Here is an 18,746-nt window from a genome sequence, read left to right on the forward strand (position 1 = left end):
GATGCAATCTGATCCCAGACTTAGTTCAATTTCTGTCACAACTTCTGAACCCAGTTAGGATCAAAAATTTACTCAAACAAACTCAGAGAGCTGAAAACACCAATCTGTGGCACTCTGGAACCTGAGAAAGAACTTACCCCCAAACCTCAGTTGCAATGAGACAGCAACGGACAACAGGTCTAGCAGGTACATCGCGTGGACTCTCGGTGCTCCTGGGGGTCTCTGGGAGCGCTATCTTGGAACCCACATTTGATACAAATTAAATTTAACAGAGTTTAATTGAGCAAAGAGCAATTCACAAATTGGGCAGCTGAACTAGAACAGGTTCAGAGATGTTACCAAAAACTCGGCCACTTGTCTACAAGGCCAAATCAGAAGTATGAGGACAAGCAGTTTGAGGAAGAAGGAAAAAGGCATTCACTTTGTCAACAAAGGAGGAAATATGGTAGATCTTCTCATCTCAAAACCCCAAATTTCCTGAACACAGGCAGAAATACAGAGCTTTTAAAGGGAGGGTTCTCAGCTTCAGGCAATTACTGTGGTTAACTATTCTAATCACCCCATCTTTGCCAAAGACAAAAACCTGTGAACTCAGCCAGCCACCCACCTGGGGAACTGGCACCACCTGGGAGTTTTACCAAGAGACCTAACCTGCCTCAGGGATGCAGGCCAGGCTGCAGTTCCCACAAGAGTGGGGGAAGTTCCAAAAAGACAGAAAATCTTTTTGCCTTTTTTTTATTTTTCCGGTCCATTTCCTCTGTTACAGAGAGACCCTAATGCTGTAGCATGGTTGAAGATTCATGGACAGAAAAGAGAAAGTGATGTATAGAATATGGAAGTTAGGTGCAGAAACAGCTGGATTGGTTACAGCTCAGCACTTGCCTTACTGAAATACAGTTTGAACAATTGGCCACCTTTGATTGGCCCAAACTCCATGATTGGCAGAGAGGAAGGAGTAGGGAGGAGTGAAGATGAGTGCAGCAAATTTTAGCCAAACAGCTGACATTTTTGCTTCTGAACTTTTAAACTAAAGTATCCTTTTAAGTGAAACCAGTAAGCCTTGACCAAGGTTATAATTTAATCAAGGAAGCAAGAGGAGAGGTGGATAACAGTTTTTACAAGATCCAGAAAAGCCATAAAGGTGGCTCGAAGAAAGAAAAGCCTTGATAGCCACAAACAAGGTATAACTCACAGTTTTTGTTCAGCCATATTTTCTAGAGTCCCAGCTTTTCAGCTGATCATTCATACGTAAATATCTAAAAGCACCATATGCCTCCACAGAATACAGGAAAGCGAATGCTGTGTAAGGAAGGGAAGAGAATCAATCAATGGTGAAAGTTATGCAAATATCAAACCAGAACAGGCTCATTCCCTGCCCGGGAATCAAACCTAGGCAACTGGGGTGGAAGCACAGACCTTTAACCACTAGGCCACCAGGCAAATTGGCCTATGCCATTATTTCCACAGGTTGAAGGTTCAAAGGATTTTTTTCATTTTGTTTTAGATCAGATATTTGCTCTTCAATTTTGTCAGAAGAATTTTCAAGGCTAGCCATAGTGCCATGTGTCTTTCTCTTAATCTAATTTCTCTGTTAATACAAATAAGGCAATTGTTTCAAATAAGAGATCTCTAATATTTATTTTTCAGAAAGTTTAGAAGTCTTTTAATTTAAAGGATACATCTCTTGGCCATTAATCTCAACTGTATATTTATTCCAAAAGCTACTCAATCCCATGCCTCTTCACAGAAAACCCAGGGAGTAATTGCCCAGGTTTAGCCTGGAGAGGGCACAGAGAAGGCAGTTTCCAAGATTCCCAAAAATTCACTCACAGAAACAGACAAAATAACAAAAAGGGTAGGACATTTTAAGACCAAGACGTCCCCTAGAGCTTGACGTGTTCAGTACAAAGAGTGTGCTGCTTACAATCCTACATGTCTCAAACCCCCATGCTTTTCCAGATTGGCCACCTGACATGTTCCCAGAAAAAAAAAAAATATGTCCCCCAGATGGCGGAGACTGAGGAGAGAATTCCCACTTAGTCACAAGACAAGCTCAGGGACAAATAACAAGATGATAGGGAAACGCCATTTTTTTTTTCAGGGACCCTCAGCAAAGTTTTTGTCTTAATAGACAGACGTCCTAGTCAGAACCCTGTGACTGGCTAGTCCACAGGGCCAGCTCAAAGTTCTACCCTGTGGTAACCCTCTTCATGACAAAAACAACACAGAAAGACAATGACAAAAGAAAGAACAAGAACAAAAAAGGCTATTTCTGAGAGAAGAGGGACTCACTGTGAATATTCATAACACAAAGTACCAAAAAATATACCAATATCAGAGTCACTCACAAGACTAGTCATTCACAAGAACCTTTTCTCTCATTAACTTTAAATTTGGAAAGGACAGTAATCTTTTTTTTTTTTTTTTTTGCTTTGTCTTTTCTTTTTTTTTTTAATTTCAGCTTACTATGGGGGTACAAAAGTTCGGGTTACATACGTTGCCCATGTACCGCCCATCCCCCCGAGTCAGAGCTCCAAGCGTGCCCATTCCCCAAACAGTGCGCATCACACTCATCATGTAGTCATACCTCCATCCCCTCCCCCCACCGCCCACCTCCCTGAGTCAGTAATCTTTTACCCTCTGCTCAATCAGAGCCCACAGAGGGAGGAAAACCGGGAGTCTGACTGGTAAGTAAGGCATTTTACCATGTTGCCAGCTGGTCAGACTCTCCGTTCTCCTCACTGTGGCTTTCAGAAGAGTAGAATGGCTTTGAGATCCTGCTGCCTACACCAAACTGTAGGGGTGAGGGGAAACTTTCCCTTTCTCTCCCAAAAGTTCACTGAAAGATCAACTCACAATTAAAGCAGATTAATAAGAGAAATGTTTATTTACCATGTGCATGGGAAGAATCACAGAGTGACTACTTGATATCCCAGTGAAGTTCAGCTATTTTTATACCTGTCTTTTTGGAGGGGAGGGGAAATGAGGAGTGCAGGTCATTCTGTTTAGGGGTGACAAATAGTGCTAGGGAGGACAAATGGATGGGGGAGACAGATTCTCTTTGCAAATCAAATTAACCTGAGAGACAGGTATTATATTTAAATGATTTGGGCCAGGTCTGGTTGCCTTCTTGATCATTTTTCCTGCAATATACTGAGATAACAGGGAAAGGAAAGGAAGTCAATTGCCCCTTTGATCTTTTGATTGGTCGGTCTGGTTTATGCAGATAGAGGGACATCCCCTTCCAATGCCTTTTTATTTTGAAGAGCCTATAATTCAAAATACTCTTTATATGAACGAGTCATATTTTGGGGTAAAACTTCCTGAGCTCCTTCAATATTAAACTAGCTTTTTTCTTTGTTTCTTTTTTTATCCTTTCACAACATTTCCAAATTGTCCATCCAGGGAAAAAAATTTTTTTGCAAATCTTCCCCCTCCAAAAAGCAACCAATTCATTATTTTGTCAGATGAATCATTTAGCTTCTGAAAGACAGGGCTTCACCTCTATGAAGACCCATTGTTCATTACCAAGGAAAACGGGCCTGTTTCTGGCATTCTATCTAGCACATCCTTATTTTTTAATATATAAAAATATATTTTGATGGACACTAATGAATAGCAAGCAGAAAAAGATGTGTTTTGCCGGAAACATCAAATAGCTGTGTCTGAAAAAGGAGACAGAGTTGAATGGCTGATAGGTTAAGTGGTTAAATGATGAACAAGCAAGTGAGTGAAATGTTCAGTGCCTGTGATGGGGGTGTGCTGCAAGACTGACTTTTACAGTATAATATATGGCTTTTCATCACCATTGCTACCCATAATACTGAGGAGGAAGGTTATTTCTATGAATAATCTTCTTTGTTCATAATAGCAATCAGTCTCTATTTGAGCAGTTTTAAAATAGGCAATCATTTCACAGCAGGAACAATGAGAGCAGAATAGAATTCAGAATCTTATCACCACTCATAAACACTGACGTTTATTGTCTTGTAGCTAGAAAAAGCAAGAATCACTGCAGTAAAGATGCTAAAAATCCATACGTGACTTTATAGTTGAAATAGAAAAGGAATGTCAGCTATCAAGTTTACAAAAATAAAATGCAATTTATACTTCAATAATTTATAAGCTTGCAAAAAAAAAAAAAAGGAAACCTGCTACATGCCTTCCAATTTTGTGGGATGCGTAATAAAAATGATGCACTATTACTTTTAGTCCCAAATTAAAATTTTCCTCTATGGTAAGAAATATTTTTATAATTAAGCATTGCAAACACTTTGAACAACAGATTGTCAATTCCTTTTTAATAATGATTGCTAACTTCTATTTCTAGCAATATGGCAGACTCAATGTTTATAGAAAATTATTTGGGGTGAATATAAATTAAAATACTAGATAAAATATAAAATCATATTTTAATGCATGAATAAGCTGATGGAAAATAAAGGCTATTGATAGAAAATTTCAAAAACTGGTGTTTGCTTTGAGGATTTATTCCAAACTTTTATGGCCTAGATTTGAGGTAAAATATGTCATCAGTGACACAACACCTGGGGTTAAAGTGGATACAAGAATAGATTGGAGAGTCCTCCTTAAAACAAGGATTCCCAAAGGGTAACTCATTGGAAGGGAAACTATCCCTTGGAAAGGAACAGTGTGTCTTTATTCTGGCTCTAAGTGGGAAAAAAAAATTGAGAGGGGAGAAAAGAAGGGAAAAAGGAGAGGAAAGGAAAGGAGTGGAGGAGAGATGAGACAAGATGAGATAAGATAAGAAGAGAGGAAGGAAAAGGAAAGAAAGGGCCTGCAAGGGCAAGGGAAGAACAGGAAAGAAAAGTAAATGAAAGGAAAGGAAGAAAATTATCCCTCTAGGAATTCTTAATCATAAACCAATATTCAAAGAGGTCTAGAACCAGAATTCCTATGACATCTATATCTTGAAAAAAAGCTCCATCTAAAAAGAAAGTATTTCAAATGGTTCAGTTTGGGGGCCCAGATATCTGCCAAAAGTTAATATAATTTGGAAGAAAATAAACTGTAAAACTAGGCTTCAAAGTATCCCCACAGGTAAAGTTCCAGTAAACATGAACTAACAATCAAAAATTACTAAACACATGAAGAAGTAAATTACTGTAAACAGGACAACAGAAACAAGCTACAGAATCAGATGCTTAATATGTGAAGATAATGAAGCTATCAGATACAGGATATAAAATAAACATACAAAATATACTTAAAGAACTAAAAGAGAAGATTAAAAATAAGATAAAAGAACATGAAACTATAAAAATTGATGGGCTCTTTTTTCAAAAGAACTAAGCAGAACTTCTAGAAATAAAATATAATCTCTAAAATTAGAAAGTCAGTGGGCTCTAGGCAGCAGATCAGACCACTGACGAGTCAGTAAAGTGGATCATAGAGCTGAAGAAATTACCTAGAATTCCACCACAGGAAAAAAAATGGAAAGTGTGAGAGAGAGGAGTAGAGGGTGACAAAAGAAAAAAAGAAAAGTATGAAAGAGTAAGAGAATGAGACTGAGTATGTGAGAGAGACTAAGAAGCATGGACACTAGTGTGAGAAGATACAACATGCATATAGTAGAATTCCAGGAGATGATAATAAGTGGAATGGTGGAGAACCAATATTCAAAGAGATAATACAATTAATAAAAGGCAGTGATTCTCAGATTCAGCAAGCCATATAAATACAAATCAGCATAAATAAAATAAATTCACCCTAAAAACATTCTAGTGAAGCTTAAAAGTACAAAAGAGAGAAATAAGATCTTTAAATTAGCCAGAGAAAAAATACAGATTACCTAAAATAGGAGAAGTAAACTATTAATACCTACTTCTCAACAGTAAGAATGAAAACCAGTAGACAGCAGAATGGCATTATCAAGATTCTAAAGATAGTAGTTAATCTGAGATTTTATACCTGGAAAATTATTATTCAAATATGACAGTAAAATACAAACATTTTCAGTCAAGCAAAAATGAAGGGAGTTTAGAAAAATTTTAACATACGTACCTCAAGGAAAAGAAAAATGATCTGAGAAAAAAAGACTTAAATTGGATTAGTTGGGGTTCATTCAGGAAAAAAGAATTTATCTCTCAATATTTCAAACAGTAAGTAATTAAATATACGGAATTAATTAGTTTGAAAATTGTTATAAGGGTTAGAAGAGCAAATTTCAGAGGTAGAGACTGCAACCCAAAAATTAAGAAAATGCAAAAAGTAGTTCCCAAAGGCACAGTCACCTCTTAACTCTAAATGTGGGGACTGGCATTAGTATATGTAGTCTTAAGAAATTTCAAGAAGCTGCTGCTGCCTCTGAGAAAGTACGCTCTTGTCACCTACCAGAGGAAAAATGACAAGTGCCTCTCTTTCAACTTCCAAATCTCCTACATATGCCTCTCATTGGTAGACTGTAAATCAAACCTCCTGCCAAGTGGTTCTTAAGACTAAGGTTTCCAGTCTTCTAGCCACTGCAATAGCATGGGAGAGTATAAAAAGGGAAAGAAATGTTACTGATTGCAAATAGGCAATCCAGCACAGAGATTCAAGATGAAATAAGCAAAGAAAATGACAAGAATGGGGATAAATAGAAATAAACATTGACACCATAAAACAATTACAATAACATCTAAGCTGAGGGCTCCAAATGAGATATAAACAAAATATTTATGTTTATAAATAGAAAGACTAAATATTGTCAAGATACCAGTTCTTCCCAACTTGTGCTATAAATTAATGGAATTCCGGTCAAAACCCCAGCAAGTTATTTTGTGGCTATCAAAAAAAATGATTCTGTGGATTTATATGGATAGGCAAAAGACCCAGAATAGCCAACACAGTATTGAAGGAGAAGACCAAAGTTGGAGGACTGACACTACCTGACTTCATGACTCACTCTAAAGCTACAGTAATTAAGACAGTGTGGAGTATTGATGAAAGAATAAACAAATAGTTTAAAGAACAGAAGAGAGAGCCCAGAAATAGGCAAACATAAATATGGTCAACTTATCTTTGACAATGGAATAAAGGCAATACAATAGAGAAAAGGCAGTCTTGTCAACAAATGTTGCTGGAAAAACTAGACATACATATGCAAAAACATGAATCTAGACACAGACTTTATACCCTTTAAAAAATTAACATGAAATCATAATTAACTTGTTAATATTTATGTAAAACAAAATAAAACTCAGAAGATAACAAAAGAGAAAATCTAGACGATCTTGAGTTTGGTGATGACTTTTTAGATGCAAAACCAAAAACAGTCTATGAAAGAAAGAATTGATAAGCTGGACTCCATTAAAATAAAAAATTTCTGCTCTGTGAATGCTATGGTCAAGAGAATGAAGAAATAAGCCACAGACTAGAGGGAAATATTTGCAAAGAATCTTATGAAGGACTGGTATCCAAAATATACAAAGAACTCTTAAAACTCAACAATAAGAAAATAAACAACCCAATTAAAAATGGTCCAAAGACCTTAACAAATACCTCACCAAAAAGTATACAGATGGCTAATAAGCATGGGAAAAGGTGCTTTACATCATAAGTCATCAGAGAAATGCAAATTAAAACAAGATGCCACGATGCACCTGTTAGAATGGTCCAAATCTATGACACTGACATTGCTGGCAGAGATTTGGAGCAAGAGAAATTTTCCTTCATTGCTGGTGGGAATGCAAAATGGTACAGACACTTCAAAAAACAGTTTGGTGGTTTCTTACAAAAGTAAACGTACTCTTACCATATGAGCCAGTAATCATGCTCCTTGGTATTTATCCAAAGAAGGTGAAAACTTGCATCCACACAAAAATGTGCACACAGATGTTTACAGCAGCTTTATTCATAACGGACAAACTTGAAAGCAACCAAAATGTCTTTCGGTAGGTAAATGTATAAATAAACTGTGGTGCATCCAGATGATGGAATATTAATTATTCAGTGCTAAAAAAAATGAGCTAATCAAGCCATGAAAGACATGGAGGAAACTTAAATGTGTATGACTAAGTGAAAGAAGCCAATCTGAAAAGGTTACATACCATATGATTCTAACTGTATGCTAATCTGGAAAAGGCAAAACTGTGAATGGAGACAGTCATTGCCTGGGATTGGGAGGTGAGAGAGATGAATAAGAAGAACAAGGGGATTTCTAGGGCAATTAAAACTACTCAGTATGATACTACAGCAGATACATGTCATTATAAATTTGTCCAAACTCATAGAATGTACAACACCAAGAGTGAACCCTAATGTTAAGTATGGAATTTGGATAATAATGATGAGTCAATGTAGATTTACCAGTTGTCACAAATATACCACCCTTTTGGGGGAGGTCCATATTAGGGAAGGCTATGCGTGTGGGTGCAGAGGAATATGGGAAATCTCTGTTCCTTCTTCTCAGTTTTGCTGTGAATGTAAAACTGCTCTCAAGAATAAATTCTATCTTTAAAAATATGATAGAACTAAAATCTCCCCTCTAAAAAGGGATGATTGACATCTAAAAGAATTAAGAATTTGATTAATTTCAGAATTTCTTAATTAAACATACATGTTAAAATATCTTTGAAAAATATTTAATTAACTAAAATAGAATATTTAGCCTCCATATTTTAAACTTATGTGGTTTTAATATTATAAGAAGATAGATGAGAGAGAGCATGCAATTCTATGAATTACAAAATAAAATCAGTAATTCTGTACTCCTAGAGTAGATGATTTTAAAATACTTCTCTCTGTTTATGAATACATCAAGCATTAAAAAGTCATTTAGGATGTAGTATATTTGAACACCAAAATTAACAAATTACATCTAAAGGACATTTAGAGAACCCTTATATCCAGTTCCTGAAGAATATACAGTTGTTTCAAGCTTACACAGAGCATATAAAAAACTTAACCATATACTATACTTTAGGTACACTGTAAAATCTTCTAGATCTAATGTAACAGAATAGAGAATACAGAAATAAATCTAATTGCATACAAAAATGTGATATACTATAAGGTTGGCCTCTAAAATCAGTAGGAAAAAGGCAGATTTAAATAAGTAGTGTTAGAGTAAATAGATAATCGTATGCAAAAACTAAAATTGGATTTGTCCCTCATACAATACACCATTATAAATTCTCAATAAGCCAGAGATTTAAATGTAAAATAATAAAACCACACAAGTACTGGGAAAAAATGTGCTAATTCTTCTATAACCTGGAAATGTACATTAACTCCTAAGATTCAAAATTCAGAAGAACTAAAAAAAAAAACTAAATAAACTTTACTACCTAAATACAAAAAAGACTTTGCATTACAAAACAAATCATAAGCAAAATAAAAAAGGAAGAATCAGAAAAATACCCAAATACGAAAATTCTCATTGCTGCTTTCTCTGAGGATTGATAATGTTATTTTGGGATTGATAACAGACATTTAAATTTTGTTTTGCATTAAGATACTTTAACATTGTAATGACTTAATCAACTTGGTATGTTTGTGATATGTTATTACTGCTATTTCATTTTCCATTTTTCAAAATCAAATATCAGAAGCACAGTATACTTTAATTAATAGCCTAGAGTAAACCAATATATCATATAATCCCAGGATTGAAACAGTGGGCGTGGTACTCAATACAGTGAAATCTGTCCATCAAAAACAAGTAATTATTAGTAGTACATACGTAAGTATATGTTATAATATATTATATAATATATAATATGTATTAATATAATATTCATATACTATGTATTATATATCATATATTGTGGAGAATTACCTGCTAGAGCCTCTACCTGTGCTTTCTACCCTTAAAAGTTATTAATAATACCACCTAAAATTAGATGCACTGTACCAAGATGAAGCAGGCTAGTATCAGAAACAGCAAGAGTTCTTTACTGGTAGGCGGTTAGACGTGAGTCAGCAGACAAAAGACAAAAATTTTATGAGTATATGTAGTAACCCTGAGAGAGGAACCAGCCTACAGACACAGTTTGCGGTACTGTCTTAATTTCTTCACTATTTATCATGGAGAGATGACAGCTCAGTTGCCTGTTGCCATAGAAAACCAGAGCAAACAGAACTTCTGTGTCTATTTCCTTTCCTTTGGCATAGAAAGAAGGAAATTAGACATCTTCTGTACTGTTCTATGGAATTTAAATTATGACTTTTAAAAACTGGGTCTTCTGGTGTACCTAGCAAAGTGAGGGGAGCCATATGATGTTTGAGTGACTGATTGAAATTTTTTGAAAATTACATGAGTGGACAAATTCAGATTTCTATGAGGCAGACAGATAATATCCATAAATTAAACACAGTTGGGACATCAAGACAACAGAGGGAGGCTGATAACAGAAGAGACGGGAGGTTAGAAGGGGATACTGAGATGAACTTGAGTGCACTGAAAGATTCTTCCTTTCAAAAAGAGCCAATCTAGCTGAGAGTTCTCATATGGAGAGGGGGTCCAGTGATGCCCTATCATCTGATTTTTTCAGGAAAACCCCAATATCTAGATTTCCATATTTTGAAATACTACCAAAATAATTTGAAATTCTGTCAAACTATAAGCCAGACACAACACAGCAATAGGTCACCAGTTTGCCATCTCTGCCTTGAAAGAATAGATGAACTCTAAGCAAGTTCGCTGTCACAAAATCTAATTCCATTATGAAATCTGAGATGTGGTCTACAGGAAAAGTATTCATTAGTGTCTTTCCCAATATAAAGCCATTATAGAGGATAGAATCAAAGCTATAAAAAGAATAGGTTTTATATTTTAATCACTTTTACTGTATTTCCTTTCAGTTTATTTTTCTAAATATTGCTTTAGACTCTTGGTTTATATTGTAGGTTTGTGGTTTTTTTAGATGTTTATATTTTAGATATTTTTTTGTCTGATGCTATTTAATAAGCCATCTTCTGTGGTAAGAGAATGTTTTTGTAGCCAACTTCCTTCTTTTTTTTTTTTGCAGCCAACGTCTTTAATGCACTCAGAATAGTTCAAATATGAACCAATAGCAAGACCCTAGAAAAGAGGTTTGATTGATTCTATTGGAAAGTTAATTGACTGAGGTACCCATTAATCATCCCCACTTTGTCCCTCTTCCCCACTACCCTTCCCAGTCTCTGGTAACCAACATTCTACTCATTGTCTCCATGAGATCTATTGTTTCTAATAATTAGCTGCCACATACGAATAAGAACATGTGAGATTTGTCTTTCTGTGCTTGTCTTATTTCACTTAACGTAATGGCTAGAAGACCTGGTTAAAATAGATAAAATGGGAGCTCACTGCTGTGAAAGAATAGATGGATGACTGCTGTGTTTCTTAATATCTTCATCCTCTGGGGAGGAGGAAAGTGGTCTACATCAGCAGGAGACAAGAACAAGAGGAGATGAAAGGAGTAGAAATGAGAGTAAGGGGCAGGGGATACCACCCTACCTGGTGACAGTAGCAGACAAAAGAGTTGAGTCATTTCAGAAACAAAACAGATGTCCACCTAGAAAGAGAACATTTCAGGCATTGATTCACAACATCTAGGTTTCCAAAAAGCAGCACAAATGCCACACAGAGTTGTTGAGAGAAGCAACCCCATATGCAACCTAAAAGTAAGCTGATCGTGGGGGCCAGGGTGGAGAAGGGCAGCTTATAAGACACCCCCACACCCACTCTACCCTCCTTTTCAAGCAAGGAAGGGACTTGAATGTTTCCGCAAGTCAGCAGGCACAGGGGTGGGAGATAACTCTTTTGCCAGAGGGACTGATCATTTTATCTCAAATGTTTAGCACAGAGTCTGGCACTCAGTACATGCGGTTGAAGGTCACCACTTTGTGAATAAAACATTATGTGCTTTATTCGAGTATATTCCAAGAAGGGGAATCACAAAGGTACAACTTACATATTTTTTAAATTTCTGATAGAAATTTTATGAGTATAGCTTTAGACTTAAATATTGTTCTCATTTTAAATGTAGGAATTTTTTCAAATATGGCTGTTTTCACTAGCCATAAAATATCTTGACAGTTCTTTTATGTGGATGGTAATGTTTTCATTTATTTTTGTACTTTTCCAGCATCCCACAGTATCTGGACAGTTTGTTACACAGTGTGGTAAACCATAAAACTGAAAGCTTAAATGGCTAATAATTCTATATCAATAAATGTTCACCCTAATTCTGCTGAGACAAGTGATATTCTAGCAACTTGTTTATGAGCCAACAATCAGCTGGGTAAATTGCTTTTACCTAGCCTAATGATTCATAACATTGCAACTGTTCATATGCAACTGTTCACCAGTGCCCTTCCGTGGGCAGCCAGCTCACAGCAACAGGGCTGTTTGAGTTTGCCAAGCACTGGTTATTGTAACACTGAGAAACAACCATGTTACTCCATGCTACAGCAAAAACAACAAGGGGACAAGTTGACAAAATAGGAGCGATTAGAAGAAAAGTTCCGTGTGCTTCCACTGGCAAATGTAGCACATATCTGTGTCGGTGCCATGTCATCAGCCTTTACTTCTGTTATAAAGAATGGACTGAACATACTCATGTCTCAGGCCAACTCCTTCATTGCTGTGCTAATCCCCTCTTGCCTACTCACAGACATTGCTATGGCAATTGTTCCTTTTCACTCCCATGACACCTAATTTTTTTTCCTCTCGGTTTGATCATTTCTATAAGCATATAAACACTTTGTAGCATTTCCCACATTTAAACAATAATAGCAACAAAATGCCTCCCTTGACTCCATGTGAGTGGCCAGCTATTGCCCTATTTCTCTATTCCCCTTCACAGCAAATCTCTTCAAACCAGTTTCCTATATTCGGTTTTTCTACTTCTTCTCTCACGTTCTCTTGAACCTGATTCAACCAGGATTTTATTCCTTCATTCCACCAGCTTTTATCTACTTTTATGAAAGCTTTGATTGGCTCTTGACCACTTTTACCAAAGTCAAAAATGTGCTCAGGCCCAAGAGCCAGGCTTCAGTCCCGCTTTTTTCCACCTATCAGCATTTATTCACAGTTGATCCCTCACTCCTGCTTTGAAATGCTATCTTCATTAAGCATTTGGGGAAATGCCATCTGCATTTGGACTCTACTCTTTTTGACTGAAGCCCTACCTCACTGGACATTTCTTGCTGTTCACTGATGGCTCCTCTTCACTTCCCCAACTTAAACTTTAAAGAGCCCCAGCATAATCCTCAGACCCCTTCTTTACTCTATCTGCATTCTGTTAGTAGGTGATTTTATCCAATCCCACAGCTTTAAGCAACTCTGACACTCTGATGATTCCCAAACTCATGTCTTCAGTTGGGATATCTCCCCAGAACCCCAGGTTGAATTACCAATTGCCTAGTTAACACCTCCACTTTGGTGTGAAAATGTACAGGTCCAAAACCAACTCTTAATTTCGCTTACCTCTTCCAAACCTTCTCCTCGTATAATCCTCCCCATCTCAGTACAAAGCATCTTCATTCTTCTCTTTGCTGAGGCCAAAAATTCACCCTGTTCTTTCATTCAGTCCAGCCAATCCAATAGGAATTCTGTCGGCTGTTCCTTTGAGATAGATTCAGCCTGTATCACATCTCAGACCTCCACTGCTGCTACCCTAGTTCATGTCTCTCCCATGGCTTTGAATAACCTATAGGTTGTTGAGCTTCCACCCTTTGCCCTCTTGTGGTCTATGTTCAACAGAGTAGCCTGGATGACCCTGTGAAAGTGCAAATCATCCCTTTCTCCTCCAGATTCAGCAGGGGCTTCCCACTTCATGCTGAGTAAAAGCTGAAGTCTTCACCAAGGCCCACATAGCCCAACATTATCTGCTTTCGGTCTCCTAAATGCCCCTGCTGCTTCCCTGACTTAGCTCCCACCACTCTCACTATCTTATGTTGAGCCAGCCCTATTGGCACAATCTTCCCCAGATATCTGCATAACTTCCTCCCTCCTCACACCTTTCAAAGTCTCTGCCCAAATGTCATCTTATTGGAGGGGCCTTCCCTGACCACTGTGTAGGACACAGCAATCCCTATCACTCTCCATATCCCTTACCCGGATTTGTTTTTCTTCATAGCATTTATCATCACCTGACGAATTCTATATGTTTTTAATGTCTATGTTGTCTACCTTTCTTTACTAGAAAGTAACATATTTGGCAGTAGGACTTTGTTATGTTTATTTCTATATTCTCAATTCCCAAAGGACTTCCTGGCATATAATAAATAGGCCTATGATAAACAAGTGCTGAATTAATGAATGAATGAGATTGCTGAATTATATAATTTTGGAGGGAAGATAATATTTTTCCCCATAAACTGGTGACTTTATTTTTAAATTCTTAAGTTTAAAATATTGTCAAGTTAATTTCTCTTAAGTAACTCAGCACATCTTCCATGAATATTTTTGATCAAGCTCCACATCTGATTTTATAATATTTTTATCACAAACTACCACCAGGTTTTTTTCCAATGGCTCATAGAAAATTCACAATTTAATATACTCTTAAGCTATTTGGGGTCAAGAACAAAATTGAACCCTCATGCCTTAACTGATTCCACAAGTACAAGAAGTAGAAGTTATGCATTCAATTTCCTCTCTGCAATTGGTGGTTTCAACTGCAATTATTCTAATGACTCATATGATAACCAGATTTGGAGAAAGCACTGTAATCAGGGGGTGATTGCATTAGGTGTTCACCTTCAGAGTCTAGAACATGATTTAAGACTCAAACGAAAGAAAAACAATGGTCTAAGTCTGGACTTCAGTAGGCATCAGTCCACATAACAAATGCACCAGGCTGTGGGACACAGCAAGCCTTCTATTCAGGGCAAAGCTAATTGAAGAAAGGTTTTGTTTCTCCCCGGGATTGATATACAAATGGTGGCCACATGAAAGAGCTCTCAAGGCTATTGCACTTTTACCTACTTGGTACTCAATGCAGTGTTTTTCTCACACTAATGAGCAATACATTTACTCACATGCTTTTAAAATTAGAAGCACAGGGTATTTTTTAAAGTAATGAATGTTTTGCTGAAACTATACCAACATGTGTTTTGAAAGGAACTGAAAATATAACATATGGTTCATGGAGACTTAAATAGGCCTTGTTCAGACATTAATCTGAGGGGAAGAGGGGCCGTTTGCCTAGGCCGCCTCCTTAGGTACAGCAATCTCTACTCAATCATCAATCTATCCTTAGATGATAGTACATTTGGTTTTAACAGGACCTGAAAAAGCACTTCACTCTCTACTTTCTAAAGATTATTTTTTAAAGATTTACTGAAGAATACAAACCACAATATGAAAGGAACTGTGTTCTTTTTATTAACAGGAGATTTACACAAGCAGCTGCAATTAAATTGCCATACTTAGCTCACCATCCGAGCAGAGCCTCAATAAAGAAAGTTCTAAAGTTAGCAAGTCTTCCTCATTGATGACTTTGTGACAACTTAGCCAGGTGTAACAACAGCAGCAACGAGTTTTCTGTCTTGGATTTTTCGGATCAGCATCTGGTTCTGCATCACCCACTATTCCTACCCTGTGTCTCCCTATAATCTGCACCATTTGGACCAACTCCATACATTGGTGCAAATACAAATGTAGCAGGTCCAGCAATTTACCATCCTACTGACTGACTACCTGAGGCCAAAGACTCTGGCTCTATGTGTAAACCATCTGCAGCTCCACCCCAGAAGGCTGTAACTCGGGTAACAACTCCTCTCTGAACCCTCATGCTCCTATCTGCTGTGTCCCTGATATCCAGCCTGTTCTTGGTACTTGAATTTGACAATTTTTTGTCTGCAACATCCCTTCTGTTTGCACTCAGAAAAGGTCTTCTGCTTTTAAGGGCTTATGTGATTAGATTGGGCCCACCCAGCTAATCCAGGATATTCTTCCCTTTTTAACCTCTGTAACCTGCTAAATTCCTTTTGCTACGTAACATGTTCACAGGTTCCAGGGATGAGGGTGTGGCCATTTTTGGAGGACTATCTGCCACCACCTTTTACTTTTCCTCACACCTGAGGTTTATTCACTCTGGGAAATTTAAATAGTTTACTGGCCCATAGTATAAATTGAACTGGTGAACACATGAAGGGCTTAACAAAACTCAAAAGATGAAAACGAAAACTTCCCAAGACCTTAGATTTAATTGGCGAAATGAGAAAGCTGCCTACTCACTAACAGAAATACATATGAGAATTCTACTCAAAGTGAAATATTGGCAAAAGATTTCAGCAGATAATTAGAATTCCTAGACAATTTGCTTCTTCAAAAATGTCTTCTGGGAGCTGTGGGGAGAAGTTTACTGCCTGTGGACAGCTCTAAATGCTTGGATATCGGTTACTTTAATTCCAAATCCAATTTTTAGCTTCAATCTTTCCTTAGATGTAGCTGCTAATGCCAGAGGTCTAGTCCCCAAGTTTCTGGTGACTTTCATTTAGAAGGAGATCTACTGCCTCCCTGTCATTTGCTTATACAGCTGATACCTCAAAAAAAAATGGTGTTTTAAAAGTCACTGGTTGTTTGAAACTCCTAATGCATTTTTCCATTGTAACAAAATGACAGACGACAAGGTAGCCTACAGAATTCAATTTAGATTATAATTTCCTTAAGACCAGTGCTGCATGAAAAGAACTATAGAACTAATCTGTGAGAAATTGTATTCCCAGTTCCAGGTTGAAAGGCGTCACTGCTGCAGTGCCTCTGACATGGAGATCATTGTTTCATCTCCCCAAGGTGAACTAAGTGCCAATCAGCTAGAGAGAAACCTCCAAGTCCCTAATGTGGCTCCCAAAGTCCAGACAGAAAGTCCTTCAGAGCAACGCCTTAGGAGAAGTGGCAAAAACCACAAGATTTTCAGGGATAAAGAGCTGCGCAAGACAGAACTTGCACCCAGGCAGCCTCAAGCAAGCCTAGTTTCCAGGGATTTATATTTTTATTTTTTTCTTGATGGACACTTTCCAATGGCTCTATCACCATTATAGCTAAGTTTTCACCATCTGGTTAACAATATAGGAAAATAGCGCCTAAAGGATTTTTCCTTCTTTTCTGTCCCTATCATAAGTACAATTCTTTAATACAGTTGATGCTTGAACAACACAGTTTTGAACTGTGGGGTCTACTTATGTAAGGATTTTCTTCTGCCTCTGCTGCCTCTGAGACAGGAAAACCAACCTCTCCCCTTTGTCCTCCCCTTCATCCTACTTAAAGTGAAGATGATGAGGGCAAAGACCTTTATGATACTCCACTTCCACTTAATAAATAGCAAAAATATATTTTCTGTTCCTTATGATTTTAATAGCATTTTTCCTCTAACTCACTTTATTGTGAAAATACAATATCTAGAACATATAAAATACAAAATATGAAGCCACCAACTGTTTATGTTATAAGATTTCTGGCCTACAGTAGGCTGTTAGAAGATAAGTTTCGGGGAAAGTCAAATGTTATACAGAATTTTTGACTGTGCAAGGGGTCAGTGCTCTTAACCTCCACCTTGTTCATGGGTCAACTGTAATTTTCAATAAGTTCTGGCTGCCAGAAACAATACAAAAAAATATATTCATTTTTATAGTATTTATTCTTTCTCATAGTGTAGTTTGCACATGCCCACTGTAGAAAATTTGAAAATAGGACAAAATAAAAGTAAAAATGACTTATAATCCCAACACTCATATATAGCCTATAGCTGCTAATTCTTTGTTGAAAAATACAAATGAATAAATGAATAAATTCACAGTGTAAAACCCACATAAGTCTTTACTTGGTTGTACAAGCTCCCTGGCAATATGTAATAGTCTTTCCAGCGCTGGCCCCTACTGTGCACTGGACTGCTGAACCAAAGCATGGATTAAGCTAAGAAAAAGAGGCACAGCAGCAGTCAAAACAAAGCTTGAACTCTACTCAGAACTGCCTCTGAGCAGTGGCAAGTTTTGGACCCCTAAACATGCGCTCACACTGCCCTCTAGTGCCCGTCCACTAGATGTTATGCAGCCGCACACCAGGACAAGTGCAAAGCCGAAAAGAGATCAAAGGAAAACAATGACTAAAGCGGTAGAAGGTAACAATTAGAAGAAGATCAAATTGTGTGCACTTAATGAATTCCTATTCTGAGAAAAATAAATTACCATAAAGCTCTCATTTTCTTCTCTTCCTTCCCACTCCCGAACCTTTCTTTACCAACACAACACACACAATTTTTTTTAATTTTGACCATGTCTGTAAGTGGAAGGAAAAAGATCCCTGAAAAAAAATCTATGAATGAAGAATTATGTGTTATGTATAAATATTTGGATGCATGTTAAAGATTAGTCTTATTTAAAATAGGAATCTAAATAATAAGAAAAATAACTCACTAAAGGAGAATGAAGATTACATCATAAATTATAAGAAAATAAAAGATTTATTCAAAAAACTGTTAGGTGGTAAACTACTGTATGTGGAATAATAATTATCTATAATAATACAAAATGTGTATGCGTCTTAAATGCCCAATGATAGAACAAAGTAGAAGAGCCTTAAGAAGAATTGTCCCACTGGTGGGTTCTGCCACATTACAGTATGGATTACAGAGTCATTGATCTTCTGAGCCCTCAGAGATGCTCATAAGATCTGTCTGTGCAGCCAGAGCCCCAGGACAGTTGCCTCTGGCTTCAAGCACCTTCATCTTTTCACTTCATAGTGTCTTAATGATAGTCACTTTCCAGTGTGCCATAATATGAAAAAAGATAAAGAAGCATTTTATAGTATA

At 37.0% G+C, this 18,746-nt stretch overlaps 1 protein-coding gene and 1 long non-coding RNA gene across 3 annotated transcripts in view; one reads left to right on the forward strand and one right to left on the reverse strand.

Moving 5' to 3' along the window:
* CNGB3 (cyclic nucleotide gated channel subunit beta 3) overlaps window positions 1-18,746 on the forward strand; it is a 146,166-nt gene that overhangs the window by 23,090 nt on the left and 104,330 nt on the right. The window lies entirely within an intron of this gene.
* Window positions 11,442-18,746, reverse strand: part of LOC123644434 — a 75,005-nt gene continuing 67,700 nt past the window's right edge. For both annotated transcript variants that reach the window (XR_006737126.1, XR_006737127.1), the window contains exon 3: window positions 11,442-11,501. This is a non-coding gene — a long non-coding RNA (uncharacterized LOC123644434). The remainder of the gene's footprint in view (window positions 11,502-18,746) is intronic.

Source organism: Lemur catta, chromosome 9 (assembly GCF_020740605.2).
Source record: "Lemur catta isolate mLemCat1 chromosome 9, mLemCat1.pri, whole genome shotgun sequence".
Taxonomy (NCBI): domain Eukaryota; kingdom Metazoa; phylum Chordata; class Mammalia; order Primates; family Lemuridae; genus Lemur; species Lemur catta.